Below are 20494 nucleotides of genomic sequence, written 5' to 3'. Positions count from 1 at the left end.
AAATAACAGAGGTAAAAATAATGTAAATGCAATAAAAACAGCCTACCTATCATTCAATCTGCAATAAAATATTGATTTCAAATTATAAATATATTTATTTATTATATTTATTTATTTTATTTACTGTCTTACCTATAACATTCAAGCTGCATTCTAAGATCCCTCAATTATTATGAATTCACATAATGGTACATGTAGATATTCAATCCCATGTAGTACCATATGGAAACTTTAAACATCAGAGTATACATGCTTAGTCACACAAAACGCATCATGGCAACACACACACTGCCATTTTGTTGGCTTGATTTAGTGAATATTGAGCTACCATGAGTAGAACTTCTAGTTAAGAGGGTAGCTTACTCAAAATCACATAATTCTTACATTATCAAAAAAACAAACAAACAACAAAAAAAAAACAGGTATGTTACAGAGGAGGTGGACGACTCCCTGCACACCACCCCCCACCAGACATCTAAAAAGTCCTATAATTGTCACCAAAAAAAAAAAAAATCCAAATCTCTTTTCTTATTTGAACATTATTCTAAAACATGAACCCAGTCTCATCTTCAAAACCAATTTACACTAAATACTCATGATCATGTCTCTTTCCATTTATTTTTGTAATAGCCTATACAAACAACTATACACATAACCATAGAATCACAGAATGGTTTGGTTGGAAGGAACTTTAAAGATCATCTAGCCATGGGCAGGGACACCTCCCACTAGACCAGGTTGCTCAAATCCCCATCCAGCTTGGCCTTGAACACCTCCAGGGATGGGGCATCCACAGCTTCTCTGGGCAACCTGTTCCTGTGCCTCACCAACCTCTGAGTAAAGAGCTTCTTCCTAACATCTAATGTAAACCTACCCTCTTTCAGTTTAAAACCGTTACCCCTTGTCCTATCCCTACACCCCCTGACAAAGAGTCCCTCCCCAGCTTTCTTGTAGGCCTCCTTTAGGTACTGGATGGCCGCTGTAAGATCTCCCCAGATCCTTCTCCAGTCTGAACAACCCTAACCCTAAAACTCCCTCAGCCAGTTTTCATAGTAGAGGTGCTCCAGCCCCTTGATCATCTTCATGGCCCTCCTCTGCACTCGTTCTAATACTTCTGTGTCCTTCTTGTGCTGGGGGCTCCAGAGCTGAACGCAGGACTCCAGGTAAGGTCTCACAAGAGCAGAGCAGAGGAAGAGAATCACCCCTCCCTCGACCTGCTGGCCACACTTCTTTTGATGCAGCCCAGGATATGGTTGGTTTTCTGGGCTGCAAGTACACATTGCCAGTTCATGTTGATCTTCTCATTCACCAACACCCCCCAAAGTTCTCAGGGCTGCTCTCAGTCCATTCTCTGCCCAGCCTGTGTGTGTGCTTGGCATTGTCCAGACCCAGATGCAGGACTTTGCACTTGGCCTTGTTGAACTTCATGAGGTTCACATAGGCTCACCTCTCAAGCTGGCAAGGTCCCTCTGGATGGCATCCCTTCCCTCCAGCGAGTAAATAATACATGCAAAGCACTCATTTTCACTGAAATATTCTGAAGCTGTGTGAAAAACGGTCAATATTTACTGATGAATTATGTATTTAAAATCAATGCAAGTCTTTAATTGTTTCACAGGATTCAAATTCTTTTCACTGAAGACAGATGTGTGATGATCAATATGCTTACTTACCTCAGACTTTGCATTTTAAATCTGATTTAGCTGAAAGACTTGTAGAAGTTCATTTTAGTAATCTAGCTTTCAGTTGCTTTCATAACTAATACGCAAGTTGCAGATTTTGAAAGACTTCTATTACTACATTTGACAAAATCACTCAGTACTCAAACCCCAGTTTATTTTCAGTTTCTGGTATTTAAAATATCCCCCCAAAGTAGGGGAGATCTTTTGAAATCCAGCATGTATACCAATATCAATTAAAGGTCAGGTATGTTTGTTCCAAATTCTATTAAATATCATACTTTTTCTTTTTCTTAAGGATATGCAGCACTGACAACACAGAGAACTGAAGCTGAGTTTCTATATTTAATACACAATTCAGACAGTGGTCCAGTGTCAAAATATACCTGCTTACAAACTTATAAAGACACACAGTAAAAGAAGTATCATAAATTAATCCACCTAAAAATTTGAGTTTCTTTAAGGCTAGTACAAGTTATGTTGGATTTTTTGTTTGTTTGTTTTTCAAGATGGGTAGTGTAGCAGAAGGGGCAGACAAGCTTTTGAGCGCATGAGCTAAGTCTGAAATAGAAGCAGTGAAGTCAAAAAAACAAATATGAACTGACCATTCTTCTTAATTTCACCTGAGTCACGGTTAAACCACCTTAGAGAAAAGCAAGTTGGTCACAATTAATAAGAGGAATGCCAGCAGAGAAAGATCATGTCATGGTTGGTTAATTCCTAAAAGACACACACCACAGGACACACAAAAGATGATAGGTGAAGACAATTATACTGTGTCACAAGAATGTAGTGTCCAGTAGAATCAGAAATTTCAGGTCTTATGCTTGTTTTTGGATGGCATTCAACCTTTGAGGATCAAGACCAAGAGACCACAGATCTGTTCTGTGAAAGATTTGCCCTCTAGTAACTGCTCTTGGTCTTTTCTGATTATGTGTTAAGTATTTGAAAATGTAAGCAATATACCACAGTACGGAGTTGCTTTAAATTTCCTTTTAAGAACCAAGACCTTACCCAGACAATCAAAACCAGCTAAACAATGATTACAGAAGAGACAAGAGATTACGGCCTATTAATACTGCTATCTTTCAGGTCCACAGCTAGAGAGTTTTGTAGTGTGTTGCATATGTCCTTTACTACTTACTAACAACAAAATTAGCCAGAGCAACTTGCAAATCAACAGGAATTGCCCCTGTGACTTCCAACAGGCCAGACTCTTTCCCCAACCCAAAAACAAATTAGAGGAAAAGGAAATTTGGACTCCATGGACAGCTTCACAAAAGAAATGATCAGAAGGAAATGGCTAAGCCTTGATTATAAGAAAAGCAGGGGAGGGGAAAAAAAAAAGTAACAAAAGAGGGGAAAAGATAGAAAGCTTTCCCAACTCAATGCTCCAGTCCCCTTCCTCTCAAGGGGATTTGTATCCCAATTAGATTAAAACCTTGGCAGCAAGCCTTGTATCAAACATCCCAGAAGTTAAACTTAATAAAAGTTCCTGGTGTCAGACCTATATCTAAAAAGAACAAATCTGGCTCAAGCTGCATGTTTAGCTCGGGTACTCCAAATATTTTTAATTTCCATGTAATAGATATCTCTTTGCTCTATCCCTTCTTGCACTGACCAGCAAATTCCATAGCAAGGAAAAATCTGTTTCCAGTATGGATTGGAATTATACCATTATAATCCTGTAACATGCTAGATGTGGTAAGTACTAAATCACAAAAAAAAAAAAAAAAAAAAAAAAAAAAAAAAAGAAAAAGCAGCAGTAATTCTAAAGGAAATATCACTGGTCAGCACAGGGCTTCATTTATTCACAGTTTTTGAGTTTTTCACTGTTTACAAAACAGAAGCAGGGCTTTTCATTTTCCAAAGAAGAAAAGAGATTTGTGTGAAAATTAAACTGCCGTCTTTTAGCAGATGCCATGTTAGTTTGATATACCCTGGTCATAAGGACAACAAAATAAATGACTGCATATAAACAGTCCTCACACTGCTAAAAGTCTGCAGAAAAATGTGCGCACACCAAATGATTCAGCACATTTGTTGCCAGCTTTTTTAATGGCTTTACATAATTTAATGAAATTTAAATACAGTGAAATGATAAGCTTTGATACCTAAATGCCGATATCAATATCAAAAAAAAAAAAAAAAAACAGAGCAGCTTTGATTAGCTTTGTTCTAATCAGATTTAGAAATTAGACAAATGGATGTCCCAGAATGCATCCACTTTGTTTTGTGTAGAAAGAATTCCTGAGAGAACTTGTGACTTCAGTATTTCCTTTAACGGAAAATAATAATTAATAATAGATAATGAAGTCTAAGTGGGAGGATGCCTTACACCAAAATAATTTGCTAAAGATTACCATAGCTGAGATGTTTAGGGTTTTAGAACTTTCTCACATCCCACATCATCTTTTTTTTCCACATTTAAGCGAGTCAAGTAATGCAGATCTCATATCAAATGGTGCCAAACAAATTTGTTTCTTTTAAAAAACACTATTTGCATAAGCCCATTTATGTACTTGAGTTTCTTTCCCTGAGGAGCTCTTCAGCTCCATGCTGTGATGCCTTTTTAAGGGGAAACTTGAACGTTAGGCAAACCTGGGGCAGGAAAACACATTTTTACATCCAATTTAAAGCTCTAAATAGCACAAAGCTACAATTCTGATGAAAGTACTTAAAATTGGCAAATGACTCCATGTCTGCTCCTATTTTAGGAAGAGAAGCAATGGCTCTGCCCATCTCAGTACAAGCAAAAGACATTGACAACTTTGAAAAGGTTCTCAGTAAAATCTGTCTCCGGTTTGATGTCACATGCTCCTGGTGACGTTTCCACAGTACATTCCCTATTCAGATGTATCAGCACCTCAGGCAACACATTTTGTAATCTGCCTCTGTAGTGTCCTTCCTCAGAACAGGCTCAAAGTGTTAACCATGCTAACACAACTGTAGCTGCTACTGAAGTGGCTGGGGAATGCACAGAAGCAGAGTATAGCATGCCCAGGCTTCAGCCTGGATTGAGCACTATTTAAACAATTCAATTCACTTTAAGTGCATTTGAATTATCAGTATCAATTTTAGCTAATGAATTTAGGTATTTCCTTTCCTGAGCTTTTCAGGGCACCTCACACATCTGTTCCCATCTTAGCTGCTGAGCTCTTTAGGTATATAGATTGACTACATAGTGCTTTTTTTACAGTTCTAACAGTGATTTTAATATTTTTCTGTACAGGGTCAGTGGTTAACAGGAGTGATCATACAAGCCTTGATCCAGAAAATCACCTAATGTCTATAACTCCAATTTCTTGAGCTGACCATTTAATCTGACAATACCAGGCACATGCTTGAAGTTAAAGACATGTCCCAGTGCTTTGCTATTTATCAGTGAGAAAGTTTAGCACTATGCAAGGAGAAACACAACTTGGTAAAACCGTTATCCCTGCTTTGAGTGAAAAAAACATAATGTTCTCATAATTAAACATTGGAGAATGCATGATTCCACTTACATTAACATTTCCCCTGAAGATATGCTTCAGGACAGGTCTTACTCTGAACTACACTACAAAAAAAATCAAGGCACGGATTTCTTCAGACAGCTATCCATAGTCACTTCTTTTTATACAAAGTACATAGGACCCAGCAGATTCACTTCAATCAAATGTTCTCTTTTAACCTGAAATCCACTAATGTCATGCTTCTGCCTCTCACTTTCAGCAGCAATTTTGTTCCACATTTCATTATGCTAATAAAAGGGAAAACTTGATTAACCAGAAGGTGCGAAAAGAATTTAGACTTACCAAAAAATCACCTCAGCTTTAAGAAAATTGGTACTACAATGAAAACGCTTGAAAAACTCTACCAGAGGCTTAACAAAACAGCACCAGATACAAAACTAGATTTTGACATCTGAAGGAAAATGCTTGTAGCTTACAAAGCATCTAACCATTAAACCATATTTCTCTGCTTGCTACAGTATTAACCCCAAACTCTTCTTGCAAAAAAGCTACTCATATAGAATATACTTATGCAAGGAACATTATATAAGCAGCCAAACAATTATTTTCAGAAATGATTGGTATTTATTAGTAAGGCATGTTTATGTAATTCTCAAAATTAGACACAGATACACTGCACACGAACTTCAAAAAAGATGTCAAATAAAATAGATACTACAGGCTAGAACAGAACATAGGAAATTGCAGTAAAGAATCAAGGAAGTGATAATGGAGTTCCTGAGGAAATGATAGACAGCTTGTCCAACTATGACAAGCACCAAATATCACAATTTCACAGACAACTAGTAACCAGCTTGTTAACTGTTGTATCTTCAGATAAATGGGTAATTTCAAAAAATCTGCAAACAACCTGACACAGCTGTTAATATTTTTTTTGGTTGGTTGGGATTTTTTTTGCCCATCTCCTGCCTTTTTCATCACAGTTATGCATGATGGATTCTGGCTAATAAAGGCAATAATACTTTAATAATCTTATTACTGTGAAAAAAAGTGCAGTTTTAAACTAGACAGTGCCAACTCAACAAGACAGAAAGTGTCTGTAATGTCTATATGCTTTCTAGGAATAGTCAACTCAGATTTCAAGCCACTATCTTAACAGAGGAATACAAAGTATAAGCGGCAGTATGAGGTTCATCCTTTATAATTGTACTGGTGTGTCACAACCCTGTTTTTTAAATATTCACCTCTTACAATGAGCAGATCACTGTTCTCTGCACTTATCACTGTGTGGTCATTGTACTGACCATGTTGATAAAAACAGAAACAGAGAGACAGAGACCAACAGGTAGATTCACATAGGTCACTGTGAACAGATTTGGTCAACCTCAGCTAAAGAATTTTCTGTCTAATAAATCTACATTTCCATCCTTATCCCATCAATAGGACATGTCTGTGGAAGATATTTAGTTAGATTTTGCATACTCGCTTTGTGTAAATAGATTCAAATGGAGAGAAACATGCTATAGAATCACAGAATCATAGAATCACAGAATATCTGAGTTGGAAGGGACCAACAACGATCATCGAGTCCAACTCCTGGGTCCCCAAAGGACCACCCAAAAAATCAGACCATATGTCTGAAAGTGTTTTCCAAACATTTGAATTCTGGTAGACTCAGTGCTGTGACCACTTCCCTGGGGAGCCTGTTCCTATGATGCAGAGCTCAGAGAAACTAGTATAATTTTAAAAGTGAAGCTGGTTATACCCTTTTGTAGTTGTCTTAACACTTACCGGCTTTAGAGAAAATACAAGAAAGCAAAAAACAGAGCACGAGTTCGGTACAGAGCTCCAAAAGTCGTATCCAGTCACTGGTGGCTCTGGGAACAAGAGTCCAGCAGCAGCCTCTACCTTGCACTGCCCACAACACAAGGACCCAGAACTCAGTGAGGAGGAGGAGACAACCAAGTGCAGAAGCCAACCTCCAGCTAAAGTAAAATTAAGAGATTAAAACCAGATAAACACTTTGACTCCTCACACCTAGATGCAGCCTAGAAAATTCACCAGTTTTCACTAACTGTAGGGGCTGTTAGCTCACTGGGATGTCCTTTTTTTTTTTTTTTTTTTTTTAAGGATTTAAAGTTGCTCAGGGTGATTTAAGATTATTATTGTTGTTTTCTCTTTTCCCCTGCCTGAAAACTTCACCATTTTGTGAGACAGTATACATTCAGAGAAATTACAAGGAATCTATTTTGTTTGCTTTTGGGTTTTCTGTCTAAAGCATATAAAACCCCATGAAAAGAGGTTATCACTTTCTCTCCCTAACATACGGCTTTTAAAGTGATTACAGACAGAGAAATTGTCTATGAAAAAATGTAGACAATTGTATACTTTGAGGTAAAGATAGCATATACTATTAAGTTATTGTACTTTAAAAGCATCACTCTAATTACCTGTTTCTGGAGAGTTGTGCCAGTGCCAGCTGGAAAAAGCACTCTTATCGAGCCATCAGCTACAAAGAAGGAAAACAAAGTGCAAGAATTATTGAGCTTTTGGAGTTTGGAGTGATTGAGACCTAGTTAAAAGAAACATATGCTTCTTTGATTACATAGCAGCATCTACTCTAGAAGTAAAAACAGCAGTACAGAATATGTTAATTTTATAACAATACTTAAATAAAGATACAAGATATCTAGCAACATAATATTAAACGTTATGGAACAGTGAAATTGTGTGAATAAAATTCGCACTTACACCACCTCAATTTCTAGTCCGATGAGTGGATACTGTGTACTCCAAATAAGAATATACTGACTATAATACAAGCCTTCAAACAATATACTGAAAAATTAAATACCTCTCTGCATCCTGCTTGGTTTGGGGGGTTTTGATGTCATACAACAACATCCTGTGCCTTCTAGAATTATGTATATTGAACTCAATTTGCAAAATAAAGTCACGTTATAGCTAAGAAAGTAAGGGCTTTAGTATATAAGCAGCAAGAAAGTCCCATGCAGCAAATTACAGAAAACTTGAAGTGGGTTTTAGATTACATATTAACATTAGTAACTTTAGTAAGAGTATATATCCAAGTGAACAATCCACAAAATTTTGCTTAATTTCTTAGCCAGTTCAGGTCAAGGGTGTCTGGGATCACATTTAACCCATGCAAGGAGCACGCAGAAACCCAGAACACCACTGCACTGGTATATTCTACTTGTAGAGTACCAAAACACAGGTTCATGTCTTGAAAGCAGCATAGCTTCAGCAGGGCTATAAAATTTCTGACAAGTGCTAATACACCAGTACAGATACAAGTCAGCCCAGGGTATCTCAGTCCCCATGCTCCACTTGGATCAGTCAGAAAGGTTAGCTGGAAATCTACAGTACTGCTACCAAACTGCCATCACACCAAGGACACTATGGAGTTCACAAAGTATCTAAGGTCCCTTAATTAATTTGCATCTATTACTGTCAGCCTTTTAAAGAACCAGCATGTTCAAATAAATGTTTCCTACCTCTCATGTGCCCTAGTAATTAAGCAATTAAGTGCTATGAGAATATCTCCAACTTTATTTTTCCTGTGCCTTTGAGTTTTGCAGTAAACTAAAAATATGTTAAAACAATAAAACAAAACAAACAAAGGAATACAACGCTCAAGCCTGCTGTTGCGTTTGCTACATTGTGGGAATACATCTCATTTCTCATCTCAACTCGCATTAACTGGGGAAGGCCCAAGCTCCCCACTTCACTTAAGGCTGCGCCTTAAGCATTCCTCCATGCAACAGGCAGGGTTTTACAAATCCTATTTCTACATCCATTTTGTACAGCAGACAAGTTATATCCTAGAAATTCTATATCCTGAGCATGAAGATGCATTACAGTTGAAATCCTACTTTAAGTTGTTAGCCCTTCTTGCACGTGGTGGGCAAGTCAGATATGGCAACACACAGATGACAGCTGCATCATCACTGACACCAGACCTTTACACTGCCAGACCAGCCAAAAGTATCAATCCAATCTGGGTTTGGCAAAGACATAAAAAATTGCCTTCATGGTAAGGCTGCTATACCCCATGATTTTAGTTCATTGAAGTTTCATGCTTTCTTTTGTCATTTACCAAAATAATGAGGATACCTGACACACCACAAAAACAGAACAGCATGGCAAAAATGATAGCAGATCCATTGTAAAGACTTCAGTACCTAGTTAGCTTATGTAAGTATTTTTCACATACGTGAACCAGCACAGTAAACTCATCAGCTTTTCAGCATTTTGCCTCATACATTCATGGGTTTTCTGATGTGATCGATCAGAGAAGCCTTTAAGCCCAATGCACTTCATGGTCAGACTGCAACCTAACCATTGCCATTTTAACTCCTTGGATCCAGGCCTAATTGTTTGGCTGGAAGGGGCATTAATAAACAAAGAATCTTGTAATTGCAAGAGGCATAAGGTTTTGCTATGCCTAACTTAGAAAACCTGCTCTCCTAGCAGATCCTCAAAGCTCCTTTTATTATCATTACATACATGCACGGTAATTTTTATAATTCTGCTAATTAGTCAGTATGGATAAAACTGTGGCCAACCTCCAGTTTCCCAGCATTTTTCCAATTATAAGCTCTTAGAAACTCCAGAAAAAAGACTCAACAACTCTTAGTAAAATTCGTTCCTATTTGGATTTGATCCAAGACATCCTACACAATTCCATTAAAGCACAGCAAACAAGGCTAAGCATTAATGCATAACTGAAGAAGGCTTTATGCTGTCAACATGAATCAGACTCAGGCTGGCTCCATTCCAGAATTATGCTTTTAAAAGCTTATTTAGTAACAAATTACACAGAAGATAAACAAGCAATTAACCAATCTCCCAAGAAGCTAACAATCAAAATACTCTGTGCTGAAGTATTAAACATATCAGGTTGTTGCCCTCATCTATCATTTGGTTTGGCAGTATCTATGCTACTATGCTATGTGACTTTCAGCCACAGCAAGGTCATAGTTAATTGACATAAGTGCATTCTACCATTTCTTAATTATAAATTCCATGTTTTAACTACACAGCAATATGCTGAAAGTTAGATGGAATACAGATCAAGGAATGAAAATGTACAGACTCCAGATGTACGCTGTGATTTCCACAGTACTCAGAAAGTGGATTTACAGCTGTGTGGTATGAATGACTTCCAATAGCACTACCTATATCTGTCCCTTCATAGTGATGCTAGTTCTCCTTATTTCAAAATTTATATGGGGACAAATCCTAATCATTTTATTCACATAGCTCGTTAAAATCAAATAAGAGACAATGCAACTGTGAGTTCAGTTACATCTCTGCACACTGTATTGAGTTATACCCTGTATGCTTTCATTAGATCAGACAGATAGCTTGGAGCTTAGTTTCTTTTTTCTGCTGAAGTTTAGGAATGAAACAGATAGAGTTTAAGACAATCACTTCTGAGTATGCCCAGGAACAGGGCTATAAATCCAAGGTCATTCAGAAAATCTGAAGCAATTATTCAAAGTCCTTACTTTGTATGCTTCTAAGGTTAGCAAGGATCCAATTAGGAATGGTAATTATAGAAAAGAGTCAGAATAAGTGGCATAACTCTGGATTTATGCCTCTGCAAGCCCACATAAGAAAGATTTCACTACTTTGGAATCAGCCGTTTCAGGTTAAGATTACCAGGTAACTGCCTGGTCAGAAAACATACCTGTCACATACCGTTTGGGAGGTGATGTATTACACATCTATGACTTCCCTTACAAAGGATCATCTAGTTTAGATCCCATCAAGGCATTTTGTACTTCTGCCTCCTTCTACTAGACATCTCACTTCCTGTTTTCCACAGCTCTATTATGATTGAATAAAACCTTTTTCAAAAATCCCTCGCATCTCATTTCCACATGTGAGCTTGTTTTCTCCTCCTGTTTCAAAGTCAAATGGTAGTGAGTTATCTGAATTATTATGATATGCATTTGCCTACTTCCTTGATCAAGCTGTTTTTCACAGGTGCATGCTATTATAGCTCTCAATTGTCAACTTATTAACACATTTCTAAAGAAACTAAAAACACCTTCCCCCCATCCACTCTCTTCTACATCCTTCCCCCCCAAGCGGCACAGAGGAATTGGGAATGGGGGCTGTGGTCAGTTCCTAACACTTTGTCTCCACCGCTCCTTCACGGTCACTCTCTGCCCCTGCTCCACATGGGGTCCCTCCCATGGGATGCCGTCCTTCCCAAACTGATCCTGCGTGGGTTTCTCACAGGCAGCAGCTCTTCAAGAACTGATCCAACATAGCTCCGTACCATGGGGTCCATCCATCAGAAGCAAACTGCTCCAGCATGGGTCTCCCACGGGCAACAGCTCCCCCCAGACCCCCTGCTCCCACATGGGCTCCTCTCCATGGGCTGCAGCTCCGGCCCGGGGCCTGCTCCTCCGGGGTCTCTCCATGGGCCACAGCCTCCTCCAGGCCACATCCACCTGCTCCACCGGGGGCTCCTCCACAGGCTGCAGCGTGGAGATCTGCTCCATGTGGGACCCATGGGCTGCAGGGGGACAGCCTGCTCCACCAGGGGCCTCTCCACCGGCTGCAGGGGAACTGCTGCTGTGTGCCTGGAGCACCTCCTGCCCTCCTTCTGCACTGACCTTTGGGTCTGCAGGGCTGTTCTCACTCCTCGCTCTCCTAGCTGCTGTTGCACAGCAGGTTTTTCCCCTTTTTAAATCCGCTCTCACAGAAGTACAAAGAACATTCCTTATTGGCTCAGCTCTGGGCAGTGGCGGGTCGCTTTTGGAGCCAGCTGAAACTGGCCCTTATCTAACATAGGGCAGTTTCTGGTCTCTTCTCACAGAGGCCACCCCTGCAGCCCCCCGCTACCAAAACCCTGCCTCATAAACCTAATACAGCTGGGAAGGTGATGATCAGGCAGGAACAATAGTACTTCTTAGCCATAATCATTGGAAAAAGGACCATCCTGCTGTGTGCAAATACTCAGCTCTAACAAGACACTAGAAACAAATGTTGATCAGGGTGATCTATTTAAGTTGTCAAGTTTGACAGTAAATATAGACTCCTAAGTTGCATGCTGACAACTGATACCGTTGGGCTGTCTCAGGGACAACCCTCTGCTAAACAGTGCTAGTATAAAATAATACAAATGCTGCCACACAATAAACGATGTGGTGCAGGTCACAACTTTCTCATGTTCAAAACTCAGAAGCAGGAGAAGTGCTGAAGAGGGGTTTTGTAAGGGTATTTCAAGAGTCTGCAAAATAGGCCACTATTGGGGTTCCCCCTTGCTCCATTTTAGGGCCAGTTCTCTTCAATGGTTTCATAAATGTCTTGGATGCAGGACTCAAAGGTATATTAACTAAGTTTGCAGACAACACTAAATTAGGAGGACTGTTGACTCCCTTGAGTGTAGAGATGCCTTGCAGATCCTGATAGAGTAGAGGGCTGGACAATCACCAACTGCATGAACTTTAACAAAAGCAAATGCTGGATTCTGCACCTGGGATGGATAACCCTGGATATAAGTACAGACTGGAGGACGAGAGGCTAGAGAGCAGCTCTGTGGAAAGGGATCTGGGGGTTCTGATCAACAGCAAGTTGAATATGAGCCAGCAGTGTGCCCTGACAGCCAGGACAGACAACCATATCCTGGGTGCATCAAGCACAGCGTTGCTAGCCGGTCAAGGGAAGTGATTGTCCTGCTCTGCTCTGTGCTGGTGTGGTCTCACCTCAAGTACTGTCTGCAGTTTGGGGTGCTGCCTTATAAGAAGGACGTAAAACTACTAGAGAGCATCCAAAGGAGGACTACAAAGATGGTGAAGACTCTGGAGAAGACATATGGGGAGAGAGACAGAGGTCCCTGGGTTTGTTCAGCCCAGAGCAGAGCAGGCTGAGGGGAGGCCTCATGGCAGCCTGCAGCTCCCTCATGAGGGGAGCGGAGGGGCAGGCGCTGAGCTCTGCTCTCTGGGGACAGCGACAGGACCCTAGGGAACGGCACGGAGCTGGGACAGGGGAGGGTCAGGCTGGGTGTTAGGGAAAGGTTCTGCACCCAGAGGGTGCTCGGGCCCTGGGACAGGCTCCCCAGGGCAGTGGTCAAAGCACTGAGCCTGATGGAGTTCAAGAAGTGTTTGGACAGTGCTCTTAGACACATGGTCTGATTTTTAGGTAGTCCTGTGTGGAGCCAGGAATTGGACTCAGTCATCCTTGTGTGTCCCTTCTAACTGGAGATATGCTATGATTCTAGGTGTTAGATTTGACCACAGCTGGCAGAGTGAGTCACTTGCACTTTATCCATTTATGTTACTATTTTTAACATCGCCCTATTCTTTCCCATCTGTAAAATCCTTAGAAGGCAAACAGTAGCACCATGAACACACTGCAGTTATTAGGAATAGTCCAACTATTCAGCTTATATACTGGAATGGCTGGGGTTGAAGGGACTGTTCACTCAGGTGGGATGATTTCATCTCCCTGTTCAGCCAGACTTTACACATGCCCTAGGCCAACACAGTCATTCTGAAAGTGGGACTACATCCATCTGCAAAGTCAGACTAGTAATACTTCTGTGGGGGTATTACAACCTTAATAGTCTAATCAATATGCAGAACAAGTCAAATCAAGGTTATCATACCTTAAAAGGAAGGCACTGCATGTATTCATTCATACATACCCAAATGAGTGGCAGTACAATTGGTTCAGTATATAGCTGTGTCTTTTCCCCTTGTTTTCCTTGCACTTCCCATATCATTCCCTGACATGCACAAAATTAGAGCAGCAGCCTAAGTGCTGAAGATGCAAGGGAACATCCCTGAGAAGCTGAAGAGCTACAACACAGCAACTCTGTGGCAGTCATTCACAGACCTGTCATACTTTCTCTTCTCCATCTCTTCTGCCAAGTAACAGTGGAAGCACAATTAGGCCAATCTTTGGATGTGCCCTTGTCATGACCACTTGGAGCCAACACATAGGAAGTGTTTTTGTTCTCTCCCTACTAAGTATTACTGAGTTCTCTACAAAAAAAATGCATCATGCCTGAATGTCAGAATTCAATGGGATAACACTAGCAAGAACAATGGAAACTTTGAAACTTTACACGAACATTTTCTGCATACTAATATCAGCCTTAGCAACAGTAAGGAAGCAATTTTTACATGGTAACGAACTGTTCCTCTGATACACAGCACAAAGCTCTCTCCTTCAAAATCAGGCAAGTAAGTCGTCTTCATCTCATTAACCTTTTCCTCAGGAAAATGTACACCATAGTCTATAACTGAATAACTAAAAAATTCTGAATTCAGGCTGCTATTACATTTCATTCCTTACTTCATAACCCAGCACAGCACTACAGTGCCTTATGCAAATCTGTTTCTCTTCCTTTCTCTTCTCTTAAGTAAAGTGGCAAAGAACACTTGGCCAAGTTTCCATGTATAAAATGAGACTTCCTGAACGTACCCACAAGTAGTAGTTGTGTACCAACTTCCCATTCTCAGGACAGAAGGACACAGTCTGCGGGAAAGCATGGCTAACCAGGATCACTGAATCCTAAACTATAGATATGGCTTGCATTCACATATTGCAGTGGCATAAATAAGTGTTCTAACATCAGTCTAACTTCTATTAATAGGAGGCTGTATTTGTCATTACCAGGTACATAACAGAATAACATCATGTATTCTTGCAGAACAGTTTCAAAGATGAAAAGCCTGCTCCTGCGTCCTTGTAGCTGTATATCATTAGATTCTGCTATACAGTGGTCATATTTCCACAGGTCCCAAATTGGAGTGATAGAAATTTCTCGAAAATGTGTCAAAACATTTTTTCTTAATGCTTTTTCGTGCATCTGTTTAGCCATCTTTCAAACAGCTCTACCACATTCCACTTTACAAACAGAATTAAGATATAGACCAGATCCTGCAACTCTTACTTGTTCGTATAATCCCTCAAACTATCACAGTATAGAAACTAATGAGCTTCTAATAGAAAAAAAAATGTATATTTATATAATAAGCACATGTAAACAATACAGGTTTATCTATATAATATTTGTACTGAATTCTATACACACTTGTCAATATCAAGACCTGAATCCTTACATCTGACTTTATTTCATTGTAAAAAGCTTCTGTGTATTTTACATATCAATTATCCTGATACTTAATCTCCTCTAAAGACAGAGGAGTTCACTATGTTTCTGTGTTTAGTTTTACAGGAGAAAAGTAGTCAATATAATTACCCCTTTTCCTGTTAGCAGTTAACACAATTCCATGTTGTGAGAATATAGCCACCTTTAACAGAGCTCTTACCACAACAGTTGTGTGAAATTGCCTTTTGTTGATTAAGGAAGGGACCAAATACAGTGCACATTCAGAGTCAACGCTTGCATTTGTTTCACTGACATAATTAACTCATTCCGAACTTTATTTCAAAAAAAAAAAAATCTGAAAAATAATTTCTAAAGTTTTGGATATTACTTTCACCGAGATAGGAATCTTACAAAAATAAGTTTATATGCAGAAGGCTTAGATAAGCAAGCCTGTATAAAACCACTACAAAGCAACCAGTTTGTAGGAGAGAAATATCAGTCTGTCCCAGAACACAGGAACAGAGTGGTATATTAACTTGTTGGGGTTTTTCTGCCAATTGCATACAAAATCTATAAAATTATCATGTCACTGCACACAAGTATGTATGTATATGGAAATGACATTACTTCTTAAAAAAAATCAGAATTTTGCTTTCAGATATGACTATGCAAATGGTTGTATAGTTTAGAGGTCACATCACAAGAGCTTGGCTAAGCAGCAATAGCTTGACTATTACTACCTTTTAACAGGCAAGCAGATAAGCAGAGTTTTTCATCTTCTACTAATTTACTGTAGCAAGTACTTTCATTTTCCTGCTCTGCTTCACCATTATGCTTAGAAGTTGCTCTCAGTTGCTAACGATTTACAAAAAAATACTAAAATATATTGTTTATACTTTTGAATTTCCCATACTACCAAACAACATATTTCTAGAATATATGGTGCAAAAAGAAACAAATAATGCTGACAAATTCTTCCTGAATTCCAGAACATTAAAATGAGATTTTAGGCAGTGTCCTTCTATTGTAAGAAAATGTAGAAAATAAATCATGAAACCTTTTAAAATATTTAAGCTTACGTTGTGTATTGCATGTTTGGCTTTCATTATCCATGGATTTTCAGAACTTCTAGGAATCTATAGAGAAAACACTTAAGTGGCAAACCAATTTCTGCGGAAAGGGCTCTTTCCTTGGTATACAAGAATAAGCTGTTATTTCTGATAAGAGATAGTCCGATCCACCATACCTCGTAACAGGCAAAGCCAAGCCTTTCCCTTTCTCCTCTCACCCAGAAGTTAAAAATACTTCAATCTTAAAGCTGGGAAGACATTTACTTTGTTCTCTTGCTCCCAACAGCATCTTCTCTCCTAGATTCCCCATGATACTCACATCCTTATGTGTTGCCCCTTAGGTGCCATTGCCTATTTTCTTCCTCTTTCTCTCTTTATCACCACAGTTCCTAGACTCTGACACCCCATAGGTGTCATAGGTTTTACAGGAAACTTCTAAGGATGTGGGGAGGAAACCATGTGATATTCTGTCCCTGCTCTCTCTATCGTATAACCACTACCCCCTTATCTTTTTTGTCTGGCTGATGGGAACACTCCTGTGCAATTCCCAGATTCTCCTGCACTAGTATCTCACCCATCAATAGGAAAAAGTAATTTCAAGCACAGGTTGCAGCATGAGTGAGGTCATTGTTTAATAGGGATATTTTTCTTCATTTTAGTGACATCACCAAAGACCAAAATTTAAGGACTGCCAAATGCCTACTGATTTTGAGACTTAGTTTTCTTTCCTTTCGCACTCACACACTTGCATTTTTTTCATAGGTGGAAACACCAGTCTTTGTAATAGACTTCTGTGGGTGATGGGAGACAGTATCTATTGACTTAACTAAAACCAAAAAAAAAAAAAAAAAAAAGTTTATATATGTATAGATCGATAAAAAGCAGCTACACTGCAATTAGCAGAAAAAATGTAGATACTCCTTATGGCAGTAAAAACATTGCTTGCTTGGTCCAACACCTTAAATCAGAAGTAGAATTTCCACTTTCAGTGAGGTATTTGTTAGAATTAACATCAAGTGAAACCACCCTGCTGAGAATATGGTTGAAGAAACACCACCTGCTCAGCACCTTTCATCCTAAGAAAGGCCAACTATGTAATGCCATCAACAGAAAACAAAGTGTAATGCCTAGACTAAAACACTCACCACTGTTGGACAATTCTCTTTGGATAGGAAGAGGATCAAGCATTTAACTACACATAGAAACTTTTCTGCTCTGCTTGAGTTAAAGAGTAATTCAGCAAAGAACAACCTAGCAAAACAGCAATGTAACTCCCCCGCCCAAAAAAAAAAATAAATATAAGGACTGACACTTTATTTTCAGCCTGTTTTCAATAGACTCTGAAATGTTCTGAAGTATTACAAATACTGTTTTCTTGGTTGTCCTGGTTTCAGCTAGGACAGAGTTAATTTTCCTCCTAGTAGCTGGCAGGGTGCTATGTTTTGGATTAGGATGAGAAGAGCGCTGATAACATGCTGATGTTTTAATTGTTGTAGAGCAGTGCTTACACCAAGCCAAGGACTTTTCAGCCTCTCTCTGTCCTGCTAGCGAGCAGGCTAGGGATGCAGCAGGAGCTGGGAGGAGACAGACCCAGGACAGCTGACCCAAACTGGCCAAAGGGGTATTCCATACCATCTGACGTCATGCTGAACAATATACAGGGGTGGCTAGCCGGGGTGGAGGGGGGGCCGGCTGCTCGGGGATAGGCTGGGCATCGGTCAACGGGTGGTGAGCAATTGCATTGTGCATCACTTATTTCGTACACATTATTATTATTAATACTATTATTATTATTAATAATAATACTATTATTATTATTATTATTATTATTATTATTATTATTATTATTATTATTATTTTCCTGTCTTAATAAACTGTCTTTATCTCAACTCACAGGCTTCACTTTCCCGTTTCTCTCCCCCATCCCAGAGAGGGAGGGGGGAGGGTGAGCGAACGGCTGTGTGGTGTTTAGCTGCCAGCCGGGCTAAACCACAACATTGGTTGAAAATGAAGTTTTCTGAACTTCTTACCGTCTCATCACCTATTTCTATGAAAAAGAACTAAATGTTTCGTATATCGTTGCTCAAAGACAGGTGCCTATTTCCATAGTTAAAATTGTGAAATTCAATAAAGAAATGGTCTAAATCCCATGAAAAGTAGTTTGTTTGTTTCAATCTAGTAACCTAGCAATTGGACAACAGTGTCTTCCCATCTCAGTCTAGAACTCTAAATATGAAGACCCAATTTGCAGAATCATTAAAAATCTGCAACTGTCATGGAAGTAAAACTCAGGATCTCTAGAAAAAAAAGAGAAAAAAGCCCGCTTACAGTAAGTTATCAGACTTGGGTCCCTCTCCCTTTAAGGTGAGCCTAACATATCACTCATCTTTAAAATAACGTAAGTTTGGAAAAGCGGAGGAAAAAAAAAAAAAAGATCCACAGTTCCTTTCCTCATGACAACTTTTGAAATAATGTTTTGTATTTGAGCAGAAAAGATGGTCTTATGCACTCATAAGATGACTTTTTGACTCCTGCATTACCAATACTATCAATACAGAGCTCTTATCTGGTAGCATCAGCCCAAGAAGAAACCAGGTTTTAATTTTTCTCTTGGTATATTCCTGAAGATTTGTCAGAAGATTATGCCTTTTCCATATAACTTGCATTATATACAGATAACACTATTTAAATTAAAAAATAAAAATACTACCCTCCAGCAAACCCTTAAGACCTGTCTCTCTCAAAATTATGATAGATCTGTTAGGATATTCTGAATCACTTCATTTAATGTAATCCCTGCTTTTGCATGCATATCGAGGCATGCTTCTCAGCCAGAGATGCAATGGACAGTCACTTGCTACTGCTACGTCATGTTCCTTTGCTAAATTATAACAGAATAATCAGTATAGAACTGCTGCCATTAAGATAGGAAAGTTATTATATAGGAGCTCAGCTTCCTAGAAAGTTGTCTAGAAGCATTTTGCTGGTTTAATTGGAGTAAGCATCATCATCCTTCTAGAGGTGTATTAACTCAGAAAAATAACTAGCCAGAACACCCCCATCAATTGTAACCCAAAATGACAAATAAAGCCCTGTTTAAAAGTAGTGGACTTTATTTCACAACTAGTTACCATCTGACCTGACAGTAAATTCACACAAAGATTGTTCAAGTCATCTACTTGACTTCCTGCAACTATTACAACAATCATTGCAACAGAAAACAGTTCTGAAAAATAATTAAAGAGAACACACAAACACAGATATGAGAACCTTATTAAAAAGCTATTGTAAAAAATTTTATTCCAAGGTTTCCCTACAAAGCAGAATATCAATCTGCTTTTCTCAGTCTGGAGCTAAAAAATCTGCTGCAGTCACACAATCATTCTCTGTTTTACTATGTTTGGCATCACACCATTGGATTCTTTGAAGAACCGATTCTTTGGAGATCCCACTACAGGCACAGAATCACCAGTACAAATTAAACACTAAGGATTTTATTGTTCAGTTTAATGAAAACCCTAAGTATTAAAAATATAAAATTTAAGCCTAATTATGCGCTTGTGTGTGTCATGGATTAAATAATACAGACAAAATTCTGGATATGGCCAAAACAGCCATATCAGAGCTACTGGAGACAAGACTCCGGATATTGTATTTATATCACACAGAACTAGTTTTAGCAACTCAGTTTCGTGCAAACACATCCAGCTGAAAAACCCACCATTGAAACCATGCCAGAAATTGACAGGGCTAAAGAGATAAGCAGAATTACGAGCTCTAATAGGAAGCCAATGAGGTAGGCAGGCTCTAATGTGTTCCATTTGTTAGAGGTTTGTTCTGCTGCAGATGCTGAGCTACGTCTGCTTGCAAGTCAAGCAAACTGCAGAGGTGATAAGGTATATTCTCAAAATCTACCGATTAGTGATTTCATATTTGAAGGTAATGCTGCATGCCAGCTTGGCTCTACATTATTTTTCTTATTAATGATATTGACAAGAAAAACTTCTCATAGCTGTGCAACTTCAGAGGCAGTTTTCTGAACTTTCATTTTAGTGATGGTTTATGATCATGGCCAATTCAAAGGATGCAGTTCATTATGGAAGAAGCCAGCCACTGCTAAAAATGGTAACAGCTCATGCCTGAGTACAAATACTAACTTAAAAAGGAACAAACTTCATGAAGAGCTTTGTAATC

The 20494-nt window shown here is 39.1% G+C and overlaps 1 long non-coding RNA gene across 3 annotated transcripts in view; it reads right to left on the bottom strand.

The window, feature by feature from the left end:
• The window catches only part of LOC121066299, a 37424-nt gene that overhangs the window by 5611 nt on the left and 11319 nt on the right, over nucleotides 1-20494 (bottom strand). Inside the window, exons 1-2 of one of the 3 annotated variants that reach the window (XR_005817649.1) lie at nucleotides 10848-10937; nucleotides 7585-7643 (exon numbers count right to left, since the gene is read on the bottom strand). This is a non-coding gene — a long non-coding RNA (uncharacterized LOC121066299). Of the gene's footprint in view, nucleotides 1-7584; nucleotides 7644-7890; nucleotides 8532-10847; nucleotides 10938-20494 lie in introns of those variants that run through there. The other 2 variants (XR_005817650.1, XR_005817648.1) reach the window with 2 other exon arrangements.

This window comes from Cygnus olor, chromosome 2 (genome assembly GCF_009769625.2).
Source record: "Cygnus olor isolate bCygOlo1 chromosome 2, bCygOlo1.pri.v2, whole genome shotgun sequence".
Classification (NCBI taxonomy): Eukaryota; Metazoa; Chordata; class Aves; order Anseriformes; family Anatidae; genus Cygnus; species Cygnus olor.
This window is presented reverse-complemented; position numbering and strand designations above follow the sequence as displayed.